Below are 11829 nucleotides of genomic sequence, written 5' to 3'. Positions count from 1 at the left end.
CATGTTTATACAGATAGCAGTGGAGATATTCACTGTTTATACAGATAGCGATGTAGATATTTTCATGTTTATACAGAGAGCGGTGTAGATATTTCCATGTTTATGCAGATAGCGGTGTAGATATTTCCATGTTTATACAGATGGCTGTGTAGATAATTCCATGTGTATACAGAAGGCAGTGTAGATATTTCCATGTTTATAAAGATGCTGGTGTAGTTATTTGCATGTTTATTCAAATGGCTGTGTAGATATTTGCATGTTTATACAGCTGGCGGTGTAGATATTTCCATGTTTATAGACATAGCAGTGTAGATATTTCCATGTTTATACAGACAGCTGTGTAGATATTTCCATGTTTATTAGAGATAGCGGTGTAGATATCTCCATATTTATACAGATAGCGGTGTAGACATTTCCATGTTTATACAGATGGCGGTGTAGATATTTCCATGTTCATACAGATGGCGGTGTAGATATTTCCATTTTGATACAGATGGCGGTGTAGATATTTCCATGTTTATACAGATAGCAATGTAGAAATTTCCATGTTTACAGAGATAGCAGTGCATATGTTTCCATCTTTGCACAGATTGCGGTGTAGATATTGCCATCTTTACACAGATAGCGGTGTAGATATTTCCAACTTTACACAAATAGCTGTAAAGATATTTCCATGTTTACAGAGTTATCATTGTAGGTATTTCCATGTTTATACATATAGCGGTGTAGATATTTCCATGTTTATACAGATAGAGTTGTAGATATTTCCATGTTTTTACAGATAGCAGTGTAGATATTTCCATGTTTATACAGATAGCGGTGTAGATATTTCCATGTTTATACAGATAGCGGTGTAGATATTTCCAGGTTTATACAGATAGCCGTGTAGGTATTTCCATTTTTATACAGATAGCGGTGTAGATATTTCCATGTTTATACAGATAGCGGTGGAGTTATTTCCATCTTTATAAAGATAGCGGTGTAGATATTTCCATGTTTATACAGATGGCGGTATAGATATTTCCATGTTTATACATATGGCAGTGTAGATACTTCCATGTTTATACAGATGGCGGTGTAGATATTTCCATGTTTATACAGATGGCGGTGTAGATATTTCCATGTTTATACAGATAGCGGTGTAGATATTTCCATGTTTATACAGATAGCGGTGTGGATATTTCCATGTTTATACAGATAGCGGTGTAGATATTTCCATGTTTATAAGGATAGCAGTGTAGATATTTCCATGTTTATACAGATGGCGGTGTAGATAGTTCCATGTTTCTGGAGATGGCGGTGTAGATATTTTCATGTTTATAGAGATGGCGGTGTTGTTATTTACATGTTTAAAGACATTGCGGTGTAGATATTTCCATGTTTATAGAGATAGCGTTGTAGGTATTTCCAAGTTTTTAGAGAGAGCGGTTTAGATATTTCCATATTTATACAGATAGCGGTGTAGGTGTTTCCATGTTTATACAGATGGCGGTGTAGATATTTCCATGTTTATACAGATGGCGGTGTAGATATTTCCTTGTTTATACATATAGCGGTGTAGATATTTCCATCTTTGTACAGATTGCGGTGTAGATATTTCCATCTTTACACAGATAGCTGTGTAGGTATTTCGAAGTTTACACAGATAGTTGCGTAGATATTTCCAGGTTTACACAGATAGCGTTGTAGATATATCCATGTTTATACAGATAGATTTGTAGATATTTCCATGTTTATACAGTTAGCGGTGTAGATATTTCCATGTTTATACAGATAGCAGTGGAGATATTCCCTGTTTATACAGATAGCGATGTAGATATTTTCATGTTTATACAGAGAGCGGTGTATATATTTCCATGTTTATGCAGATAGCGGTGTAGATATTTCCATTTTGATAGAGATGGCGGTGTAGATATTTCCAGGTTTATACAGATAGCGGTGAAGGTATTTCCATGTTTACAGAGATAGCAGTGTAGATGCTTCCATCTATGCACAGATTGCGGTGTAGGTATTGCAATCTATACACAGACAGCGGTGTAGATATTTCCAACTTTGCACAGATAGCTGTGTAGATATTTCCATGTTTACAGAGATTGCATTGTAGATATTTCCATGTTTATACAGATAGCGGTGTAGATACTTCCATGTTTATACAGATAGCAGTGTAGATATTTCCATGTTTATACAGATAGCGGTGTAGATATTTCCATGTTTATACAGATAGCAGTGTAGATATTTCCATGTTTATACAGATGGCGGTGTAGATAGTTCCATGTTTCTGGAGATGGCGGTGTAGATATTTTCATGTTTATAGAGATGGCGGTGTTGTTATTTCCATGTTTAAAGACATTGCGGTGTAGATATTTCCATGTTTATAGAGATAGCATTGTAGGTATATCCAAGTTTATAGAGATAGCGGTTTAGATATTTCCATATTTATACAGATAGCGGTGTAGGTGTTTCCATGTTTATACAGATGGCGGTGTAGATATTTCCATGTTTATACAGATGGCGGTGTAGATATTTCCTTGTTTATACATATAGCGGTTTAGATATTTGCATCTTTGTACAGATTGCGGTGTAGATATTTCCATCTTTACACAGATAGCTGTGTAGGTATTTCAAAGTTTACACAGATAGTTGCGTAGATATTTCCAGGTTTACACAGATAGCGTTGTAGATATATCCATGTTTATACCGATAGATTTGTAGATATTTCCATGTTTATACAGTTAGCGGTGTAGATATTTCCATGTTTATACAGATAGCAGTGGAGATATTCCCTGTTTATACAGATAGCGATGTAGATATTTTCATGTTTATACAGAGAGCGGTGTATATATTTCCATGTTTATGCAGATAGCGGTGTAGATATTTCCATTTTGATAGAGATGGCGGTGTAGATATTTCCAGGTTTATACAGATAGCGGTGAAGGTATTTCCATGTTTACAGAGATAGCAGTGTGGATGCTTCCATCTATGCACAGATTGCGGTGTAGATATTGCAATCTATACACAGACAGTGGTGTAGATATTTCTAACTTTACACAGATAGCTTTGTAGATATTTCCATGTTTACAGAGATTGCATTGTAGATATTTCCATGTTTATACAGATAGCGGTGTAGATACTTCCATGTTTATACAGATAGCAGTGTAGATATTTCCATGTTTATACAGATAGCGGTGTAGATATTTCCATGTTTATACAGATAGCAGTGTAGATATTTCCATGTTTATACAGATGGCGGTGTAGATAGTTCCATGTTTCTGGAGATGGCGGTGTAGATATTTTCATGTTTATAGAGATGGCGGTGTTGTTATTTACATGTTTAAAGACATTGCGGTGTAGATATTTCCATTTTTATAGAGATAGCGTTGTAGGTATTTCCAAGTTTTTAGAGAGAGCGGTTTAGATATTTCCATATTTATACAGATAGCGGTGTAGGTGTTTCCATGTTTATACGGATGGCGGTGTAGATATTTCCATGTTTATACAGATGGCGGTGTAGATATTTCCTTGTTTATACATATAGCGGTGTAGATATTTCCATCTTTGTATAGATTGCGGTGTAGATATTTCCATCTTTACACAGATAGCTGTGTAGGTACTTCGAAGTTTACACAGATAGTTGCGTAGATATTTCCAGGTTTACCCAGATAGCGTTGTAGTTATATCCATGTTTATACAGATAGATTTGTAGATATTTCCATGTTTATACAGTTAGCGGTGTAGATATTTCCATGTTTATACAGATAGCAGTGGAGATATTCACTGTTTATACAGATAGCGATGTAGATATTTTCATGTTTATACAGAGAGCGGTGTAGATATTTCCATGTTTATGCAGATAGCGGTGTAGCTATTTCCATGTTTATACAGATGGCTGTGTAGATAATTCCATGTGTATACAGAAGGCAGTGTAGATATTTCCATGTTTATAAAGATGCTGGTGTAGTTATTTGCATGTTTATTCAAATGGCTGTGTAGATATTTGCGTGTTTATACAGCTGGCGGTGTAGATATTTCCATGTTTATAGACATAGCAGTGTAGATATTTCCATGTTTATACAGACAGCTGTGTAGATATTTCCATGTTTATTAGAGATAGCGGTGTAGATATCTCCATATTTATACAGATAGCGGTGTAGATATTTCCATGTTTATACAGATGGTGGTGTAGATATTTCCATGTTCATACAGATGGCGGTGTAGATATTTCCATTTTGATACAGATGGCGGTGTAGATATTTCCATGTTTATACAGATAGCAATGTAGAAATTTCCATGTTTACAGAGATAGCAGTGCATATGTTTCCATCTTTGCACAGATTGCGGTGTAGATATTGCCATCTTTACACAGATGGCGGTGTAGATATTTCCAACTTTACACAAATAGCTGTAAAGATATTTCCATGTTTACAGAGTTATCATTGTAGGTATTTCCATGTTTATACAGATAGCGGTGTAGATATTTCCATGTTTATACAGATAGAGTTGTAGATATTTCCATGTTTTTACAGATAGCAGTGTAGATATTTCCATGTTTATACAGATAGCGGTGTAGATATTTCCATGTTTATACAGATAGCGGTGTAGATATTTCCAGGTTTATACAGATAGCCATGTAGGTATTTCCATTTTTATACAGATAGCGGTGTAGATATTTCCATGTTTATGCAGATAGCGGTGGAGTTATTTCCATCTTTATAAAGATAGCGGTGTAGATATTTCCATGTTTATACAGATGGCGGTGTAGATATTTCCATGTTTATACAGATGGCGGTGTAGATATTTCCATGTTTATACAGATGGCAGTGTAGATACTTCCATGTTTATACAGATGGCAGTGTAGATATTTCCATGTTTATACAGATAGCGGTGTAGATATTTCCATGTTTATACAGATAGCGGTGTAGATATTTCCATGTTTATACAGATAGCGGTGTGGATATTTCCATGTTTATACAGATAGCGGTGTAGATATTTCCATGTTTATACAGATAGCAGTGTAGATATTTCCATGTTTATACAGATGGCGGTGTAGATAGTTCCATGTTTCTGGAGATGGCGGTGTAGATATTTTCATGTTTATAGAGATGGCGGTGTTGTTATTTACATGTTTAAAGACATTGCGGTGTAGATATTTCCATGTTTATAGAGATAGCGTTGTAGGTATTTCCAAGTTTTTAGAGAGAGCGGTTTAGATATTTCCATATTTATACAGATAGCGGTGTAGGTGTTTCCATGTTTATACAGATGGCGGTGTAGATATTTCCATGTTTATACAGATGGCGGTGTAGATATTTCCTTGTTTATACATATAGCGGTGTAGATATTTCCATCTTTGTACAGATTGCGGTGTAGATATTTCCATCTTTACACAGATAGCTGTGTAGGTATTTCGAAGTTTACACAGATAGTTGCGTAGATATTTCCAGGTTTACACAGATAGCGTTGTAGATATATCCATGTTTTTACAGATAGATTTGTAGATATTTCCATGTTTATACAGTTAGCGGTGTAGATATTTCCATGTTTATACAGATAGCAGTGGAGATATTCCCTGTTTATACAGATAGCGATGTAGATATTTTCATGTTTATACAGAGAGCGGTGTATAGATTTCCATGTTTATGCAGATAGCGGTGTAGATATTTCCATTTTGATAGAGATGGCGGTGTAGATATTTCCAGGTTTATACAGATAGCGGTGAAGGTATTTCCATGTTTACAGAGATAGCAGTGTAGATGCTTCCATCTATGCACAGATTGCGGTGTAGACATTGCAATCTATACACAGACAGCGGTGTAGATATTTCCAACTTTACACAGATAGCTGTGTAGATATTTCCATGTTTACAGAGATTGCATTGTAGATATTTCCATGTTTATACAGATAGCGGTGTAGATACTTCCATGTTTATACAGATAGCAGTGTAGATATTTCCATGTTTATACAGATAGCGGTGTAGATATTTCCATGTTTATACAGATAGCAGTGTAGATATTTCCATGTTTATACAGATGGCGGTGTAGATAGTTCCATGTTTCTGGAGATGGCGGTGTAGATATTTTCATGTTTATAGAGATGGCGGTGTTGTTATTTCCATGTTTAAAGACATTGCGGTGTAGATATTTCCATGTTTATAGAGATAGCGTTGTAGGTATTTCCAAGTTTATAGAGATAGCGGTTTAGATATTTCCATATTTATACAGATAGCGGTGTAGTTGTTCCCATGTTTATACAGATGGCGGTGTAGATATTTCCATGTTTATACAGATGGCGGTGTAGATATTTCCTTGTTTATACATATAGCAGTGTAGATATTTCCATCTTTGTACAGATTGCGGTGTAGATATTTCCATCTTTACACAGATAGCTGTGTAGGTATTTCGAAGTTTACACAGATAGTTGCGTAGATATTTCCAGGTTTACACAGATAGCGTTGTAGATATATCCATGTTTATACAGATAGCTTTGTAGATATTTCCATGTTTATACAGTTAGCGGTGTAGATATTTCCATGTTTATACAGTTAGCGGTGTAGATATTTCCATGTTTATACAGATAGCAGTGGAGATATTCCCTGTTTATACAGATAGCGATGTAGATATTTTCATGTTTATACAGAGAGCGGTGTAGATATTTCCATGTTTATGCAGATAGCGGTGTAGATATTTCCATGTTTATAAAGATGCTGGTGTAGTTATTTGCATGTTTATTCAAATGGCTGTGTAGATATTTGCATGTTTATACAGCTGGCGGTGTAGATATTTCCATGTTTATAGACATAGCAGTGTAGATATTTCCATGTTTATACAGACAGCTGTGTAGATATTTCCATGTTTATTAGAGATAGCGATGTAGATATCTCCATATTTATACAGATAGCGGTGTAGACATTTCCATGTTTATACAGATGGCGGTGTAGATATTTCCATGTTCATACAGATGGCGGTGTAGATATTTCCATTTTGATACAGATGGCGGTGTAGATATTTCCATGTTTATACAGATAGCAATGTAGAAATTTCCATGTTTACAGAGATAGCAGTGCATATGTTTCCATCTTTGCACAGATTGCGGTGTAGATATTGCCATCTTTACACAGATAGCGGTGTAGATATTTCCAACTTTACACAAATAGCTGTAAAGATATTTCCATGTTTACAGAGTTATCATTGTAGGTATTTCCATGTTTATACAGATAGCGGTGTAGATATTTCCATGTTTATACAGATAGCAGTGTAGATATTTCCATGTTTATACAGATGGCGGTGTAGATAGTTCCATGTTTCTGGAGATGGCGGTGTAGATATTTTCATGTTTATAGGATGGCGGTGTTGTTATTTCCATGTTTAAAGACATTGCGGTGTAGATATTTCCATGTTTATAGAGATAGCGTTGTAGGTATTTCCAAGTTTATAGAGATAGCGGTTTAGATATTTCCATATTTATACAGATAGCGGTGTAGGTGTTTCCATGTTTATACAGATGGCGGTGTAGATATTTCCATGTTTATACAGATGGCGGTGTAGATATTTCCATGTTTATACAGATGGCGGTGTAGATATTTCCATGTTTATACAGATGGCATTGTAGATACTTCCATGTTTATACTGATAGCAGTGTAGATATTTCCATGTTTATACAGATGGCGGTGTAGATATTTCCATGTTTATACAGATAGCGGTGTAGATATTTCCATGTTTATACAGATAGCGGTGTAGATATTTCCATGTTTATACAGATAGCAGTGGAGATATTCCCTGTTTATACAGATAGCGATGTAGGTATTTTCATGTTTATACAGAGAGCGGTGTAGATATTTCCATGTTTATGCGGATAGCGGTGTAGATATTTCCATTTTGATAGAGATGGCGGTGTAGATATTTCCAGGTTTATACAGATAGCGGTGAAGGTATTTCCATGTTTACAGAGATAGCAGTGTAGATGCTTCCATCTATGCACAGATTGCGGTGTAGATATTGCAATCTATACACAGACAGCGGTGTAGATATTTCCAACTTTACACAGATAGCTGTGTAGATATTTCCATGTTTACAGAGATTGCATTGTAGATATTTCCATGTTTCTACAGATAGCGGTGTAGATACTTCCATGTTTATACAGATAGCGGTGTAGATATTTCCATGTTTATACAGATAGCGGTGTAGATATTTCCATGTTTATACAGATAGCGGTGTAGATATTTCCATGTTTATACAGATGGCGGTGTAGATAGTTCCATGTTTCTGAAGATGGCGGTGTAGATATTTTCATGTTTATAGAGATGGCGGTGTTGTTATTTCCATGTTTAAAGACATTGCGGTGTAGATATTTCCATGTTTATGGAGATAGCGTTGCAGGTATTTCCAAGTTTATAGAGATAGCGGTTTAGATATTTCCATATTTATACAGATAGCGGTGTAGGTGTTTCCATGTTTATACAGATGGCGGTGTAGATATTTCCATGTTTATACAGATAGTGGTGTAGATATTTCCTTGTTTATACATATAGCGGTGTAGATATTTCCATCTTTGTACAGATTGCGGTGTAGATATTTCCATCTTTACACAGATAGCTGTGTAGGTATTTCGAAGTTTACACAGATAGTTGCGTAGATATTTCCAGGTTTACACAGATAGCGTTGTAGATATATCCATGTTTATACAGATAGCTTTGCAGATATTTCCATGTTTATAGAGTTAGCGGTGTAGATATTTCCATGTTTATACAGATAGCAGTGGAGATATTCCCTGTTTATACAGATAGCGATGTAGATATTTTCATGTTTATACAGAGAGCGGTGTAGATACTTCCATGTTTATGCAGATAGCGGTGTAGATATTTCCATGTTTATACAGATGGCTGTGTAGATAATTCCATGTGTATACAGAAGGCAGTGTAGATATTTCCATGTTTATAAAGATGCTGGTGTAGTTATTTGCATGTTTATTCAAATGGCTGTGTAGATATTTGCATGTTTATACAGCTGGCGGTGTAGATATTTCCATGTTTATAGACATAGCAGTGTAGATATTTCCATGTTTATACAGACAGCTGTTTAGATATTTCCATGTTTATTAGAGATAGCGGTGTAGATATCTCCATATTTATACAGAGAGCTGTGTAGATATTTCCATGTTTATACAGATGGCGGTGTAGATATTTCCATGTTCATACAGATGGCGGTGTAGATATTTCCATTTTGATACAGATGGCGGTGTAGATATTTCCATGTTTATTAGAGATAGCGGTGTAGATATCTCCATATTTTTACAGATAGCGGTGTAGATATTTCTTGTTTATACAGATGGCGGTGTACATATTTCCATGTTCATACAGATGGCGGTGTAGATATTTCCATTTTGATACAGATGGCGGTGTAGATATTTCCATGTTTACAGATAGCAATGTAGAAATTTCCATGTTTACAGAGATAGCAGTGCATATGTTTCCATCTTTGCACAGATTGCGGTGTAGATATGGCCATCTTTACACAGATAGCGGTGTAGATATTTCCAACTTTACACAAATAGCTGTAAAGATATTTCCATGTTTACAGAGTTATCATTGTAGGTATTTCCAAGTTTATACAGACAGCAGTGTAGATATTTCCATGTTTATACAGATAGAGTTGTAGATATTTCCATGTTTTTACAGATAGCAGTGTAGATATTTCCATGTTTATACAGATAGCGGTGTAGATATTTCCATGTTTATACAGATAGCGGTGTAGATATTTCCAGGTTTATACAGATAGCCGTGTAGATATTTCCATTTTTATACAGATAGCGGTGTAGATATTTCCATGTTTATACAGATAGCGGTGGAGTTATTTCCATCTTTATAAAGATAGCGGTGTAGATATTTCCATGTTTATACAGATGGCGGTGTACATATTTCCATGTTTATACAGATGGCGGTGTAGATATTTCCATGTTTATACAGCTGGCGGTGTAGATATTTCCATGTTCATACAGATGGCAGTGTAGATACTTCCATGTTTATACAGATAGCAGTGTAGATATTTCCATGTTTATACAGATAGCGGTGTAGATATTTCCATGTTTATACAGATAGCGGTGTAGATATTTCCATGTTTATACAGATAGCGGTGTGGATATTTCCATGTTTATACAGATAGCGGTGTAGATATTTCCATGTTTATACAGATAGCAGTGTAGATATTTCCATGTTTATACAGATGGCGGTGTAGATAGTTCCATGTTTCTGGAGATGGCGGTGTAGATATTTTCATGTTTATAGAGATGGCGGTGTTGTTATTTACATGTTTAAAGACATTGCGGTGTAGATATTTCCATGTTTATACAGATAGAGTTGTAGATATTTCCATGTTTTTACAGAGATCAGTGTAGATATTTTCATGTTTATACAGATAGCGGTGTAGATATTTCCAGGTTTATACAGATAGCGGTGGAGTTATTTCCATGTTTATACAGATAGCGGTGTTGATATTTCCACGTTTATACAGATAGCCGTGGACTTATTTCCATGTTTATAAAGATAGCGGTGTAGATATTTCCATGTTTATACAGATAGCGGTGTAGATTTTTCCATGTTTATACAGATAGCGGGGTAGTTATTTTCATGTTTATACAGATAGCGGTGTAGATATTTCCATGTTTATACAGAGAGCGGTATAGATATTTCCATGTTTATACAGATAGCAGTGAAGATATATCCATGTTTATAAAGATAGGGGTGGAGGTATTTCCATGTTTATACAGATGGCGGTGGAGATATTTCGAAGTTTATACAGATACGGGTGTAGATATTTCCGTGTTTATACAGACAGCGGTGTAGATATTTCCATCTTTATACTTAAAACGGTGTAGGTATTTCCATGTTTAGAGAGATAGCGGTGTATTTATTTCCATGTTTATACAGATGGCTGTGTAGATATTTCCATGAGCATAAAGATGGCCGTGTAGATATTTCCATGTTTTTACAGATGGCTGTGTAGATATTTCCATGTTTATACAGATACCAGTGTGACTATTTCCATGGTTATACATATAGGGATGTAGACATTTCCATGTTTATAGAGATGGCTGTGTAGATATTTCCATGTTTATACAGATGGCAGTGTAGGTATTTCCATGTTTATACAGATGGAGGTGTAGATATTTCCATGTTTATACAGATAGCGGTGTAGATATTTCCATGTTTACAGAGATAGCGGTGTAGATACTTCCATCTTTGTACAGATTGCGGTGAAGACATTTCCATCTTTACACAGATAGCTGTGTAGGTATTTCCAAGTTAACACAGATAGCTGTGTAGATATTTCCAGGTTTATACAGATAGCGTTGTATGTATTTCCATGTTAATACAGATAGCAGTGGAGATATTCCCTGTTTGTACAGATAGCGATGTAGATAATTCCATGTTTATACAGAGAGCGTTGTTGATATTTCCATGTTTATGCAGATAGCGGTGTAGATATTTCCATGCTTATATAGATGTCTGTGTAGATATTTCCACGTGTATACAGATGGCAATGTAGATATTTCCATGTTTATAAAGATGGTGGTGTAGTTATTTCCATGTTTATACAGATGGCTGTGTAGGTATTTGCATGTTTATACATATGGCGGTGTAGATATTTCCATGTTTTTACAGATAGCGGTGTAGATATTTCCATGTTTATACAGATAGCCGTGGACTTATTTCCATGTTTATAAAGATAGCGGTGTAGGTATTTCCATGTTTATACAGATAGTGGTGGACTTATTTCCATGTTAACAAACATAGCGGTTTAGATATTGACATGTTTATACAGATTGCGGTGTAGATAT

Source organism: Pan paniscus, chromosome 16, assembly GCF_029289425.2.
Source record: "Pan paniscus chromosome 16, NHGRI_mPanPan1-v2.0_pri, whole genome shotgun sequence".
Lineage (NCBI taxonomy): Eukaryota > Metazoa > Chordata > Mammalia > Primates > Hominidae > Pan > Pan paniscus.
This window is presented reverse-complemented; position numbering follows the sequence as displayed.